This window comes from Rattus norvegicus, chromosome 13 (assembly GCF_036323735.1).
Source record: "Rattus norvegicus strain BN/NHsdMcwi chromosome 13, GRCr8, whole genome shotgun sequence".
In the NCBI taxonomy this organism is placed as follows: Eukaryota; Metazoa; Chordata; class Mammalia; order Rodentia; family Muridae; genus Rattus; species Rattus norvegicus.
In genome coordinates, this window is record NC_086031.1 from 89,999,552 (window position 1) to 90,013,581 (window position 14,030).

General features: G+C 41.5%; 1 long non-coding RNA gene across 1 annotated transcript; it reads right to left on the reverse strand.

Annotated features, from left to right (window-relative positions):
* Positions 1-634: 634 nt before the first annotated feature.
* LOC120096320 (uncharacterized) lies at positions 635-11,568 on the reverse strand. The gene is made up of 3 exons (XR_005492656.2): positions 11,395-11,568; positions 10,841-10,980; positions 635-1,101 (listed from the first exon to the last, which is right to left on the reverse strand). It is a non-coding gene; the product is annotated as an uncharacterized LOC120096320 (long non-coding RNA).
* Between the last annotated feature and the right edge of the window lie 2,462 nt (positions 11,569-14,030).

Below are 14,030 nucleotides of genomic sequence, written 5' to 3' on the forward strand. Positions count from 1 at the left end.
TCCCATGAGCTCATTAATTCAGCTACTGCAGCTATTTATTTCTCTGAACTAACAACATTTGTCTGTCCTCGTCTCTGTGACCTCTGATCCCACTTGACGATTATGTTCATCATATTTTCATTACTATTAGGTAATCATTGTACAGAGGGAAAAAAAAAAGGGTTGTTTCTGGTTTACAGTTTGTTTTGAAAGTTCCAGTTCATGAACAGTGCCCTCCAGTGGTTCGGCCCTATTTTGAGACTAGCGACTGCATTGAGGTGTAAAGGCATTCACACTGTGGCCAGGAAGCAAAATAGGATGTGGAGTGAAGACGAGGATCCTAAAATGCCCTGGTAGAAGCGATTATAAATGAGAAATTGTTTGTTTATCTTATAATTCCAGGTTACAATCAATCATTATAGGAAAGTCAAGAGAAAAACTTGAAGAAGCTATTCATATTTAAAGTCAAGAACAAAAAGAGCTAATGCGTTTGTGATTAGCATTCAGCTAACTTTCTCCTTTCTATTTACTCCAGAACCCCAAGGTAATTGTGCTGTCCACCTTCAGACTATGTTTTCTATCTTTTAGTATAAGCAGGACAATCCCTCACAGACATGCCTATAAACCAACCTAATCTAGACCATCTCTCCCGGAGACTATCTTCCTTGGTAATTCTAGATTGTGACAGATCAACATTAAAGCTACTCACCTTAATCCTCTTTAAAAACACTTAGTGGCCTAAAGTCTTCCCAGTAGACCCCGTCTCCTAAAGAATTTTTACTACCTCAAACATGCACCAGCTAATGACCAAGCCTTTAACACATAGACCTTTGAGGGACACATAAGACCCAAAATGTTCCAGCAACCAAGCCACAGTTTGTATTTTATATATCATGTTTAATAAATCATACACATGCATTTACATAATAACTCAGCTTCAGAGGACCAAGTAAGTTTGTTTACCCGTGGCAAGGGCTGAAGAATATGACATTCAGTCCAGAGCTGGTGAAAATATTCAGGTAAGTCATGAGAAACAAGGCTCCTTCAACCTTCAGCTCCTTCACGATAGCACATGACTTCTTCTTAATGAGTCCAAATGAGTCTTCTACTCCCAAGTACTGACTGTAACCAGGAAAACAGACAAGAGGTAAGGGATCAAGTCGTAAGTGCTGCCTGGCCCTATTATTTATCCTCCGATCTTTCTTTCCTTCTTTCTTTCTGTCTTTCTTTCCTTCCTTCCTTCCTTCATTCTTTTTTCTATTCATCTATCATTTATCTACTTAGTTATAAAAACAAAAACTTCAAGACCCCTTCAATGGATTCCGATGTATAATCTTCCAATCTGAGTGCTTTGTTTAGCCATCTGAGCAAGGAATTTGTAAGTGGCCACAAACAGTGCCACTTTGAACCAAATTAGAGCCTCTCTACTAACGAACAAGAAGAGAATGGCCATTTGGGTAAACCATTTACACAAGACACCTTTGGCTACTCAACCTCCATACACACCCACACTTAGCCCCCAAACCTGACTTATTTGCTTTGTGAAATCAGCCCTGTAGTGGATTGAACAAACACCATAGACTCTATATTTGAATGCTTAGTCATGGGAGAATGGCACTTCTTGAGAAGGATTCAGAACATTAGGAGATGTGGCTTTATTTGAGGAAGCGCATCACTGGGGTTGAACTTTAAAGTTTCAAAAGCCTACACCAGGCTGTGTCTCTTTCATTAAGCCTGCTCCCTGTCGACCAGGATGTAAAGCTCTCAGCTAATATTTCATTGTCATACCTTTCCATTTCTCCTCTGAACCTGTAAGCAAGCCCCACAATTAAATAGTTTCTTTATAAGAGTTGCTTTGGTCAAGATGTCTCTTCATAGCAGTAAAAGAGTAACTAAGATAAGGCTTTTCGTTAGATGAGTTAGTATATCATATACATCTGTAACTGCTCTTCTGAAGACATGTTCTAGTTCTCTGCACAATCAATGTTTAATGGCTTTTAGATGGAACAGAATAAGCTGTATAGAACCACCTGAGGTAATTTAGGCTTGATTCGAGGTTCTTTGTCAATGCAAAGATTTAATCTCCACTGTGAGGCATTACAATAGCAGAAAGTGGAGCAGGTATGGTTGCACAGATCTATAATTCTAGCACTTGGAAGACAGAGCCAGGATGATCAAGAATTCAAGGTCAACTTCAGCTACATAGGAAGTTTGAGGGCCAGTCTTAACTATGTGATAACCTATCTCAAAAAAACAAAGCAAAATGGAGTAAAAGTTTAATCTTACTATGGTATTTAGAGGCAGGCCTTTTGTCAGGTGATTAAGATGAGATCATAAGACAAAGATTGAAGTAGACAAACATGAATACTCAATGTCATGCTGTGTGATGCTCTGTGCTGTCTTATTCCCCATCATGTAACATGGGCCTTTGACTTCCAGCACAATGAGTGAAAATTTTTTTTAATGAAGTCACTTAGCCCATGGAATTTCACTAATGCAGAAAGGCTGGTAGGATCCCCCCTCAGAGTAGAAAAAGGGGAACACTCCTCCATTGCTGGTGGGATTGCAAACTGGTACAACTACTCTGGAAATCAGTCTGGCAGTTCCTCAAAAAATTGGAAATACTTCTACCTGAGGACCTAGCTATACCCCTCCTAGGCATATACACAAAGTACGGTCCAACATATAACAAGGTCACATGCTCCACTATGTCCATAACAGCCTTATTTATAATATCCAGAAGCTGTAAAAACCTAGATGGTCCCTCAAGAAAGAAATGGATACAGAAAATGTGATATATTTACACTATCAAGTACTACTCAGCTATTAAACAATGATTTCATGAAATTCTCAGGCAATTGATGAGAATCTAAAATATCATCCTGAGGGAGGTAAACCAGTTACAAAAGAACACACATGGTATGTACTCACTGATACTTGAATATTAGTCAAAAAGAACATCAGAATACCCACAATACAACTCACAGACCATATGAAACTCAAAAGGAGAGAAGATCATCACATCGAAGTATGGATGCTACAGTACTACTCAGTAGGGGGAAGAGAATAATCTCTGGAAAGTAGAGAGAGGAGGGGAAGGGGAAAGGGGTGGCAGTTCAGATATGGAAGGAAATGGGGAAGAAGTACAGAGGGTCAGGAATTTGAAATTAGGTGTGTAGCAGTGGGAGAGGGGGAACTGGGAGGTAGCCGCTAGAAAGTCCCAGGTGCGAGGGACCGAAGAGGTTCCCAGGACTCAACAGGGAGGACTTTAGAGGAAATACCCAACAAAGGGGAAAGAGAGTCTGTAGAGACCATATCCAGTGGATAGGCACAGCCTCCAGTTGAAGGATAGGGCCACACACCCATCCCAAAAATATGGATCCAGAATTCCTCCTGTCAAAAGGAAATGCACAGACAAAAGACTAAAGCAGAAACTGAAGGAAAGGCCATCCAGAGAGTGCCCCACCGAGGGATCCATCCCATCTGCTGACAGCAAACCCAGACACTATTGCTGATGTCAAGAGTGCTTACTGACAGGAGCCTGGTATAGCTGTCCCCTAAGAGGCTCTGCCAGAGATGGAACAATACAGATGCAGAAGTACACAGTCAAACATTGGACTAAGCACGGGGACCCCAATGGAGAAATTAGGGCAAAAACTGTAGGAACTGAAGGGGTTTGCAACCTCATAGGAAGAACAATATCAACCAATCAGAACCCCCCAAAGCTCCCAGGCACTAAATCACCAAGCAAAGTGTGCACAGGGGTTACCTATGGTTTCAGCTGGATATGTACCAGAGGATTGCCTTAACTGGCATCACTGGGAGGGGAGCCCCTTGGTCCTGTGGAGGCTTGATGACCCAGAATAGAGGAAAGCTAGGCCGCTGAGGCAGGAGTGGGTAGGTGGATGGGGGAGCACCCTCATAGAGGCAGGGAAAGGGAGGAGAGGATAGAGGGCTTGTGGAGGGGAAACTGAGAAAGAAGATAACATTTGAAATGTAAATAAAATAACCAATAAAAAAAGAAGAAGAAAGAAGGAAAAACATCAAAAGGCACAGGGTAGAGATGGCACCACGTTGATGCCTGGTATTGCATTTCAGGGAAACTCAGGATTCCTCTACTTCCTCCTGAGAAACTGTCCCTGTGATGCCCACTATGACATTCTAAATCCCTGTTGCCATCCACAGCCACACATGAATTAGATATTATAGAAAATTATTTGTTTTTGGGTCAATACATAGTCTTAGACAATTTTTTATTATTCCAAATTTGGAGTAAAAAATGCCAGTAAATTTTGTTCTTTAAATATTTTATTATAGTTATATTTATTTTGTGTGCATGAATTAGAGAGAAACACACATGTGCCATGATACAAGAATGGAAGTCAGAGTACCATATGCAGGAGTGAGTTCTATCATCCTTTCATGGGGGTTCCTGGGATTGAACTCAAGTGGTAAATATCTATCTTGCTTAGTTTTTATTGCCAATTTGACATACCCAAGGGTCGCCTGGGAAGAGGGAACCTAGGGCATTGCCTCGATCATATTGGTCTCTGGGGAATTACCTTAATCATGGATTTATCTGCAAAGGCCAAGAGCACTAGAAGCAGATCTATCCTTGGGTAGGTTATATAAAAAAGTTGATTGAGCATAAGCCAGAGGGAAGAACATAGTAAGCATACCGTCCTCATCGTTGTCATCGTCCCCCTCCTCCCTCTTTTCTTTCAGTCCCTCCCCTAATGTCTTTCAATGATAGATCACAATCTGGAAGTATAAGCCAAATAAAATTTCTCCTCCACATGTTGTTTTTGCTTGTGATGTTTATCACCGCAATAGAAAACCTTAAATAGCCCATCTTGCTGGCCAGCCCTAAGGATTTAACAGTTATAGTTTCCTTCCAGGCTTTGGCAATACAATTCTAAGTGGCTTCCAGAAGTTCTCAGTTTGGGATAATAGCTGGAGGCCAATAAATTCCCTGTGTGGAGATCACGGCAAAGACTTAATCTAGAGTGTTATTTAGTGTGAAGATCCCTCTCTCTTTCTGGTTGTTCTCTTGTCTTTGCCCAGTTCCTGGTTTCGTAGCTCAACAGTCAATGTCCAGCGATCATTCAAAATAATAGTGAAGGAGATGTCCGCTGCAATGCAAATTTGTATCTCTTTGAAGAAATGTTAAAGAGACTGGAAAGAAAGTCTACGATGCCAACCACTGAGCCTGCCGATCTGCTGTCACCTTTCTTGTCTACTGATATGGCAAGAATGAATTTCCTTTTAAAATTCTCCAGAACCTAAAAGTAAAAGATTCTCAGCTGGTTTAAATGCAAGCCACAGATAAAGGGCACAGCTATCATCTCTGCTCCCGGACCATCTAACCTTTATCTGAGTACTGATCTCTCCAGCAGGAAAAATAAAATGCTGAAGCTATATGGCAAAGGTCTGGGATTTTTATACTACTTATCTTAGTAGCAAAGCTGCCTTGGCAATGGTCTCCATTCCCAGAACAGCAGGTGATGTAGTGACCCAATACTTGGCCACCATATCGAGGCTACCAGATTGCGGCCTGAAATATCTAAGAACTCAAAGTCCAAAGCCCCACATCCTTTAGCCAGCCAGCTCCCCGTTTTCCCATCTCACTTAAAGCTTCCTGTGCCACTGTGGGAGCTAGAGAAATGGCTCAGTAATTAAGACCACCCGCTGCTCTTCTGAAGGTCCTGAGTTCAGTTCCCAGCACTCACATGCCAGCTCACAACTGTCTGATACTGCCTTCTGCTCTGCAGATAGATGAGTTCACAAAGTACTTACATATAAAACCTATGTAAATAAATACATCTTGAAGTGGGGGCAGTGCACTGAGCTGCAGCTACAGAGGAGTCCCACAGAAGCAATGTCTCACACAACCCATGCCACAGAACAGAGTTGGAAGCTAATCATCCAAGGCTAATGCCAGCATCTCTTGCACCTTTATTATGTGAGCCTCTGGGAAGAGCAGCTCAGGAGCTTGACTTCATTTGCTCCTCTGGATAATTTCATGTGGCTGGTCATTTCTATTATCCCATTTTATGCACTGAGTAAACTGAGACTCAGAACCTGGATGAACTGCTCAAATTTTACCTTTTAGGAGACAGTGAGCCCAGAGGTGAATGATGTCAAAGTCAGGACTTTTCATCAGTTTAGTCATTTTAATCTACAATTAGGGTAAAACCATAGCTCAAAGGACCAAAAGGAGATTCACAACACAGGTCAGGGTAACTATAACAGTAACTGTGGCACAGTGGTGGTATTATAGAACCCAGATTACCCTCTATCAAACAGAGCTAGTGCTGCTGCACTGTGCATAGTCCTGCTGACACCACCACCAAACACACGACAAATTTGATCCAAGGAGATGACTAAAGAAAATAGGGAGTTGGCAGAGAGTCTGGGAGATACCTCTGTCAGTGAAGTGTTGGATGTGAAAGCACGAAAACCCAACTTCAGTCCTCACACCTATGTGAAAAAGCAGGGAAAGGTTATCTACATTAGTAATCCATTCTGGGAGGCAGAGACAGGCACATCTCTGGGGACTCACTGGCCAGCCATTCTAGTCACTGGGTGAGTCTCAGGACAATGAGAAATCCTGCCTTAAAGAAAAAAGATATAAAGGTGAGTGGTGTCTGAGAAACAACACGCAAGGTTGTCCTCTTTTCTGCACATGCACACATTCAGCTGTAGACCTGCACCTGGACACATGTGTCCAGGTGCACATGCAAAGGAATTAAAAGTCAGGCTCTTTGAAGCCGTGTGCTTTCTCCCTCTGCCTAGATTGGACAAATGCTTCTTCTGGTTATTGAATTTCCATAGCAAGATCATGGCTTCCAAGTTCTAAATCAGGACAGGGAAGCAGAAGAACATGACTAACTGAAGTATCTAGCAAGACTCCTACAATAGGCCCCACATGGGCTTTCCCACTTGTATCCCTACCATGTGGATCCAAGGGAACAAATCCTATAGCCTAGGGGAATTTCATAATGCCCCACTCACAACTCCTTTCACCCAAGAAACTTTTATGACACCTTGGGTATATAGGTATATAAAATAAGTGTACAAATTAAACATTTACTCACAATGACTCATAACGAAACTCTCTCTAAAACTGTCCTTGGGCATAAATATAACTACTATTTGTTAAGGTAATAGCAAGTTTATATATCACTGAGATAGATGATCTTAGTTTTTATGTTGGGAATTAAGTTCTGGCTGAATATCTGAATCCTACAAGGAATACAAGATTTTTGTTGGGCTTTTTATTTTTGTCTTTGTTTTTTTTTGTTTGTTTGTTTTTGTTTGCAGAACTGATCAATGTTATTTTGAACCATGCCATACATTTTAGAAATTAAGCATTCTAATTAGCATAGTCCAAAGACAAATATTAATACTTACATGCTAAAAAATAATGGTAGTAAAATATTAGTTGTTTTCTATTATGTTGCTATAAGGGCAGAAAACTTTGTTTGTTCAGTGAAACACATAGCAATTTGTAACAGAAATCTGAGCCTGGGTATTCCAGTCACTGTCCCCTGATGTTAAGCATGTTCAGCACAAAGTATTCATGGTTAAGTGCTCAGAAGCACAGATGACCCATGGGACAGTGCTTCCAAAAAACATCTCACATTCATAACAGGCATCTCATTTTTTAATTGATTTTTGGTCATTATACACTCAGAATCCTTTTGCTGCTGCCAAATTTTTCATGACCCCCAACATTCAGTTAAACATGATTCAACTTGAGAAGTCTTGCTATAAACGTGATACTTGTTGTCCTCGAAAATGAGACAATCTCTTCCCGTTGAGCTGATTGGTTGGTTGGTTGGTTGGTTGGTTGGTTGGTTGGTTGGTTGGATGATAGGTTTGAGGCAACAAATTTCTATGTAGCCCAGGCAGCTTGGAATTTATGATTCTCTTGCCTTAACTGCCAGATTGCTGGAGTCATAAGAATGGCCACCCTGGCTTTCCAGACCCATGCTCTTCACTTGAAGTTTTGTCAGCTCCTTTGATTGACAATTGGTGCACAGTTCATAGGGTCAACATAAGCCAAGCCAAACCAAATCCCAGCTTGGAGAGAAGAGTTGGATGCACAGTCCCCTGGCTCCTGCTACCTACTTGCTGATGAACTATTTTCAACTCTTTGATCCTGGGAGAGGAAGGGTCTGTTTTCTCTAAGAATGCAGACCCATGGTAAGTCAAACATGCTACAGTGGAAAGCCACATATCTAAGAATGTTTATGCAGTACAGATTGATCTTGAAGGGAAGAAAAGGGAGAAAAAGAGATACAAAATTGGGTAGGAATGAAAGAGAGGATTGGTCTGGAAAGAACTAGGGGATGGAGGATGATTATGGTCAAAATATGTATGAAATTCTCAAATAACTAATACAATAAACTTGAAACTTGAAAGTAAATAAGCAGTGTTAAATCCATCATAACACTACATCCCACATAGGGCTAGAACTAGAAGCAGATATATTCTATAAAACAGTTATCTTGACCATGTTTATATCAATATACACAGAGATACAGAAATAGATAATAAATAGAAAATTATATATATAATGTTAATATAACATAATGTTAATGTTATGATTGGGATCATGAATGTCTCCAAAAGCCTGTGTGTTGAAGCCTTACTTTTTAGATGTGAGTTGGAGTTTAGCATTTTATATCTAATGAAAACATAGAATCACTAGTTTCATTTCTGAAACAAATTCTTCCATGAAGTAGAGAAAAGAGAAATGAAATGCATTATTTAAGAAAACCAACTTCACAGTAAGACTGAGCTTCCCTAGTCTAAAGCCAAACTTGCTGTTCCAAGTGCCCTGCCCTTGGGTCTTCAGTCCCTCCCTTGATTAACAGTAGGTCAGATTCAACTCCAACCTTGTCAAACTCAATATGACTTCAACCTAATGAGAGTGGGGAACACGGAGCCACAAATCTGCTCTGACCCTGCCTCTGTCTATTATCAGCACAGTGACCTTTTAAACTTAAGTCAATCACTATCTGCCTCAATGGCTCAACTATCTCCATGCTCCTTATTTCAGCAATTCAGAATGAAAAGCTCATCCAGTGTCAGGCAGGCAGCCATCCCCACATTACTACCTCTCCCCATGATATGGCCCATTCCCTGCAATAGGCCTCTACTCTCTCGTCACCAGAATCCACGGAAAGTCTTCCGCCAGGTCACTGCCCTCATGTCTTCTCTAGTCTTTGTTCTGTCATCCTCTCAATTATCATTCATCTGTCTGCCCCACACTGTGTTGATGCCTGATTTCTGTATAGAAGCAAGGATGGATTCCTTTCTTTCTTCTTTTCTTTCAAGTATTCTAAATACTTCCCCTGACATTGCTAGTAATTACTCAATAAATGTTTGCTGAATAAACAAGTGATATAAGGAAAAATATGTTCACTATATATTATAATTTATTAAATTGATTCAGAAAGTAATATGAGATATAACTTCATGTGGCTGGTCATTTCTATTATCCCATTTTATGCACTGAGTAAGCTGAGGCTCAGAACCTGGATGAACTGCTCAAATTTTACCTTTTGGGAGACAGTGAGCCCAGAGGTGAATGATGTCAAAGTCAGGACTTTTCATCAATTTAGTCATTTTAATCTACAATTAGGGTAAAAACCACAGCTCAAAGGACCAAAAGGAGATTCACAGCACAAGTCAGGGTAACTATAACAGTAGCTGTGGCACAGCGGTGGTATTATAGAACCCAGATTATCCTCTATCAAACAGAGCAAGCGCTGCTGCACTGTGCATGGTCCTGCTGACACCACCACCAAACACATGACAAATTTGATCCAAGGAGATGACTAAAGGATAGGGAGTCGGCAGAGAGTCTGGGAGATCCCTCTGTCTAGAGACTTTAGGTCATATGTCTGTACATTGGAGTTAACTGTTATTGTTATAACCAACATGAGCTTAGAGGAAGACGGGTTTATTTTAGCTCATGGTTTGAGGGTTCTGTCTGTAGTCCCTGAGCAGCATGCCTCAAAAACCATCAGAGTGGTAACTGACCCCTCACTCCTACCCTAGGCTACAGCTGCTTTAAGATGTTGCCACAAGAGCTGTCAAAATGGCAACATCTGTCAAAAATGTTGACAACTTAGCCTGCTTCCATCATGAGGAGCTATCCATGGTGGAGGATCTCCTTTTCCCCCTCAGCTTAAGGCCTTCATGAAATACCACCACCTGAGCTGTTCACAGTGGTGACACCTCCACTCCTGTCTCCCCAGGCAACTCAGCAATGATGGCACCTCAGCCAAAGCCACCTGTGGCTACGAAGCTTTCCCCATCCTAACCCATTGGCCCAGTGCAAGGAAAAGAGGATGAAAAAAAAGCCACCAATTGCTGAGCTTCCTACAAAAACCAACCAATCCCTGAACAGAAAAACCCACCAATCTCTGAGTTCAGCAACCTCAGAACTTGATCCTCACTCAGGAATCCTCACTCAGGAAATCTCTACCGTGAAAACCTTTATCCTCTAAGAAATCCTATATAAGTGCTGCCCTTCATTCAATTCCCTGTGTCTGCTCCAGTGAGCAGAGGTAGTAACTCCTAGATTCATCTCTTTTCTCCTTGGGCCCTCCAATAAATCTCTTTTATGACATGTGCTGCTTGGTGTGACTTTCACCAGAAGAAGCCAAAAAACAATAAAGAGAAGGGAAAAGGTAGAGAAGTGGAGCTGGACTGAGACTCCTGAGCTCCTCAGCTCAGCTGGGGATGTCCCCCATGGGAGCTGCTCTGAGAGGAAGTTTCCTCTCAGAGCTATGTGGTTCCTGGTTCCCATGTATTGGGATGCCCTTCTGTTGGGACACTGACCCACCTGAGGGCTGTGTGGTTCTTGGGCTCCTGTGTCTCATGATACCCTTCCATTGGGATACCTTCTCCCATCAGGACTCTGTGGTTTCTGGGCTTCTGAGTCCCAGGACACCTTCCATCTGATCAGAAGCACTTACACTGTCCCTTGTGGTAGAGAGATAAGAGCAGCAGAGTTATGAGAAATGAATCTCATCACACCTGAAATCAGGAAGCATAGAAGGGAGGTGCTGGTGTTATGTTCACTATCCCCGACCAGTCCAGGGTCCCATCCTGTAGATGGAGCTACCATGGGAAGGAGTCTGAGGCCAAACATGGGAACAGCCAAAGTGAGAATCCTTCAGATGCTATCTTGAACCTGGAGGCAGAAGCCATACAGATTTCCATGGATTAGCAAGGTCAAGGAGCAAGACTTGAGGAGGCTGACTGTGGCCATGGGAGGATGGACAGTTATCGCAAAGGCAGAGTTGTCATGCCCACTCAGCTGGACTGACAGCAGGATGTATACACCTGAGTCCACTGGAAAGCCCCACTGATGGACAGCAGAACTTCTGGTCTCACCGGATCTGGAAGTCTGGGAACTACTGTCCTTTCTGACAGGCCTCTTACACTCTGAAGGTTTTTGGCTGGGAAACTGAACAATGAGGCAGGACTGAGGAATGTTACTTCTCTTCCTGTTCATACTGGAATAGTGACTATTTCATACTCTGAAGCCAGCAGATAAATTAAAGTGAAAATATAGTATTTTTAAAAATAGAGTCAGTTGGAAGCAATGTTCCACTGTTTCCATGGATACAATGAGCAATCAACTGCCAGTCAGTAAGGGAGTGTTTATTGAGTGAATCCCTCAAGATATGCAGCCCCATCCTTTCCACACATACGGCCCTTCAGGCATCATGCCTCTGAATTTCCATGCTGAGTGATCTTGATCAAAAAGTCCCACACTCTTTGAGACAAGGTATAATTATACTGTGGCCCAGGCTAGCCTGGAACTCACTATGTAACCAAGACAGGCTTAAACCTCTCAGCAATCATCCTGTCTCGGCTTCTCAAATGCTGGGTTTGCAGGCACAAGCCAGCGTGCCTTCTCCTCCCCTCCTCTTCAACAAGGTCTCACCATGTAGCCCAGGCTATTTCCGAATTTGCAGTTCTCATTCCTCAATCTTGAGTGACAGAATTACAGGTGTGTGCTACCCTTGAGCACATTTATTTTCTGCAAAAATTTACATTCCATACCTAATTTTATATACTAACCACAAACAGAATCTTAAGCAGTATTGAGAGGCCAAAGCTACTCCATCTGGAGACTGGCCTCCAATTTAAAAGAAAAAGGGGGGCTTGAGAGATGACTCAGCTGTTAAGAGCACGGACTGCTCTTTCAGAGATCCTGAGTTCAATTCCCAGCAACCATATAGTGGTTCACAACCATCTGTATTGAGATCTGATTCCCTGAAGTCTTTGCAAATACTTTTGTTTCTATTCTCTCCACCATTTCCCTTTTGGAGGCTGGCATGTATGTCGGTGGATTCACTTCACATATAGCCTTGACCTCGGCTTCTCACTTAGCAATATGCATTTCAATTTCAATCATGACTTCGTAGTTTTATTTTTCATGCTTGAATGCATGCCATCGTATGAACACTGCAATTTATTCATTCATCTACTACGGCTTGTTTTACTTGGTTCAAACTTTGGACCATTGGAAATGAGGCTTCAATAGACATTTATGTGCAGGCTTTTCTGAAAATTATATGTATTTAATATATATTATATATAATATATATTTAATATATTATATGTATCTAATATATATTTAATTCCTTTTGCACCTGAGAGAGCAACTGACAGGTCATATGGGGAAAATGTTTAGTTCTAAAAGCAGTCATTGTCTTCCCAAGTGGCATTTCTATCCTGCCTTCCCCCAGCAGTGAATCTCCATCACTGTGTTCTCTACCCAGCAGTTCATGTTCTCCCAGATTAGCTGCAAATTCCTATTCCCTCTACCTCAGCCTCTCAAGGGTGGGCACTACAGGTATGTGTCACCACACCTAGCTGGAGTTCTCAGCTTTATAATGCTCATCACGATAGCAGGTGGGTAGTGGTCTGTGTGTGTGTGTGTGTGTGTGTATGTGTGTGTGTATGTGTGTGTGCGTGTGTGTGTGTCTGTGTGTGTGTGTCTGTGTGTGTATGTGTGTGTCTGTGTGCGTCTGTGTGTATGTTTGTGTGTCTGTATGTCTGTGTGTGCATGTGTATGTGTATGGGCATGTGTGTGTGTGTATGTGCATGTGTGTGTGTGTGTGTGTGTGTGTGTAAAATTTTCATTTGCAATTTCCTAATGAAACCCCATCTTTTCATAAACTTATTTGCTGTCTACTTCAGTGATGTATTCTTTCTGTCTTTCGTTCATTTGAAAGCTGGATTTACTTGTCTTCCTTTTATGGAGTTGTATGTGTTCTTTCTATATTTTAGATACAGCCCTTAATTGACTACATGTTTAGCAAATATTTTCTCATAGTTGCTTTTTTCATTTTCTGAGTTTTTAACTTTAACAAAGTCTAGCATTGTCATTTTTATTGGATAGATCCTACTTTTGGTGTTTTATCTAATATGTCTTTGCTGAGCCCCAGATAATCTAGATTTTCTTTTACTTCTCCATGCCTGTTATTAGTTTATGTTTCACATGTAGGTCTAAGGCACTGGTTCTCAACCCTCCCGCTTTTGTAACCCTGTAGTATAATTCCCAATGTCATGATGACCCCAATCCATAAAAGTATTCTGTTGCTACCCCATAACTGTAACTTTTATGAATTGCAATATAAATATCTGTTATGCAAAGTATCTGATCTATGACCCCCACAAGGGGTCGAGATCCACAGGTTGAGAACTACTGGGCTAAGGCATGCTGATGTCCATACCACTTTGCTAAGGCTTTCATTCCAAAGCAGTTGGGGAGGTGCCAACCTAATCTTATGCTTTTCTTCATGGGAATTGATAGTCTCAAGGTCACCTTGTTTAACATTAGGTAAATTGAGACTGAGCACTCATCTACAAAATTGAATTTCAAGCTTGATTTCCAGTAAAAGCTATTTTTTTCAGTAACCAATAGATTAAGGTTTATAGGAAGGTTTTCCTTACAGATTAAAACAACAGATGGTCATGAAACAGAGCCAAGAATTGAAGCAAGTCTCATCTCATCC